The following is a 2,020-nucleotide window of genomic DNA, read 5'->3' as shown; positions in this document are numbered from 1 at the left end:
CCCGTATCAGAAATTTGGGTGGTTCCTCAACCCGGGGTGGTAAACGTTAGAATTCATGTTGAAGTTTCTACCACCCCCTCCTTGACCTTGTAAAGCATTCACCTCATCATATTGCCCCTCCACCATTCCTTTGCAATTTTCAGCCGCATGACCTATTTCATTGCAAATAGCACAAACATCATAAATTTGGTTAGAAGTTTGTACATTACCATCATCAACTGCATGCACTTGAGTTCGGGTAATGGCCGGTCGTGCTCTCCTTGATGCTTGAGCTTTTCTCTTGGATGTAATGGTTATTTGTTCCAAGAACTCCCAATCGTCATGCTCATAATTTGTGCCAAATGTCCCATTTGTAATAGACATTAAATCACGAGCATCTTCGGCACTTAACCCCTCGTGGAAAGCATTCATCAACTCCCAAAGTTCAATTCTATGATGTGGGCAATTCTTGATCATCATATTAAAGCGCTCAAAAGCTTCATGAAAGATTTCACCTTGTTGTTGTTGAAAACTCCTCAACCCCTTTCTTGCGTCATTGGTCTTTTGGGCGGTGTAAAACTCATCTAGGAAAACTTTTTGCATTTCCGCCTAAGTGTAAATAGATGCTGAAGGCAAAGTGTAGAACCACTTCTTTGCCTTATCCTCCAAAGAAAATTGAAATAAAACCAGCTTGACATCATCAGCCGAAAAACCTTGACTCCGAAGAGTATTGCAAATTGAGTCGTAGGCTTCCAAATGGAAATAGGGTTCCTCCGTTGCTAGACCCTTATATTTCGGCAAACTTTGCAAAGAATTCGTTCTCACTTCAAAAGTTCTTCCTTGGTCATTGTGAGGAATAACTACTGGTGAAGGATTATGAGTAATCACTGGTCTAAAATGTGCCTCAATACCTCATGCATGATCTCTAAGATGCCTTCTTGGTACACCCAACCGACCCCTTGGGCGAACAGGACCCATTGGTCTTGGTATATGCCCTTGTGGTGCCAAGGGTTGTTGAAATTGTTGTTGTGGCATCGGTGGGTGTTGAATTGGCCTTCAGAATTGTGGGTGTGCATTTTGTGGCCGAACTTGTTGCAATGGTATAGGCTGTTGAACATGTGGCCCTTGTGGCCTTGGCCGAATGTGTTGTGGTATGAGTTGTTGTTGTTGTACTCCACCAACACTTGGCATTCCCTGAAATTGACCTTGCACGTAACCAATGTCTCCTTGATCTCCATCACCCCCATAAGCATACCCATCTTCATCATAACCCTCAAAGTCCTCATATCCCTCATCATACCCATCTCCCTGAATTCCCGAAGATTGCCCAAATGGAAAAGTCGAATACTAAAAACCCGACTGGTTCGATGGTCGAAATGATGAAGCATGGACAATGGTAGAATTTGGTGCTATGGTATAGTTTGGATATGATTGTCCCGCACCTGGAAAGAAATGAGACAACGGTGGAATGGTAGAGGAAGGGTTAAAGGCAACGGCGCCAAAATTTGACGTGATGTCGTGATCACAATCAAATTTAATCCAATTACAACTAATTAGCTAGCGGTAAGTGGGTATCGAACACAGGGAGTTTGTGGAATATGTGTTATTTAGAGTTGTATCTACGTTAACTAAAATTAAACTAATTGCACTAAAAAGTAAATTCAAGAGTTGGATTGTTGATTTGATTGTTAAAACTAAGATTACCGATTAAATTGCAAAATGAAAATTGAGTTTGTAAACACTTTAGAGACAAGTGACCATCCTAAGTTTCCGGTTTGCTTCAACGTTTGTGTTATCATCCACTAGAAAGAACTACATAGACATAGTTCATGTGTAATTACTTGTTGTGATAAAAGGGAACGAAGTACTCAGATTCCTAGAACGTGAGGTTGTTACCCGATGACCAATTAACCCTTACCCTATCCTAATTCTACCCATGATATCTCGATTGCCAACGGCACCAAGAACGTATGGTTTCAAACTAGAATATCATAAGAATCAACAATTTACAAGCAAGTAATCACACACCATAATAAACAAA

At 40.9% G+C, this 2,020-nt stretch overlaps 1 non-coding gene across 1 annotated transcript; it reads left to right on the top strand.

The window, feature by feature from the left end:
• The first annotated feature begins 427 nt into the window (after nucleotides 1–427).
• LOC118483526 lies at nucleotides 428–533 on the top strand. Its single transcript, XR_004870816.1, has one exon. It is a non-coding gene; the product is annotated as a small nucleolar RNA R71 (small nucleolar RNA).
• Nucleotides 534–2,020: the final 1,487 nt, after the last annotated feature.

Source organism: Helianthus annuus, chromosome 10, assembly GCF_002127325.2.
Source record: "Helianthus annuus cultivar XRQ/B chromosome 10, HanXRQr2.0-SUNRISE, whole genome shotgun sequence".
NCBI lineage: Eukaryota > Viridiplantae > Streptophyta > Magnoliopsida > Asterales > Asteraceae > Helianthus > Helianthus annuus.
The sequence above is the reverse complement of the archived record's forward strand: the minus strand, read 5'-3'. Positions and strand labels throughout refer to the sequence as shown.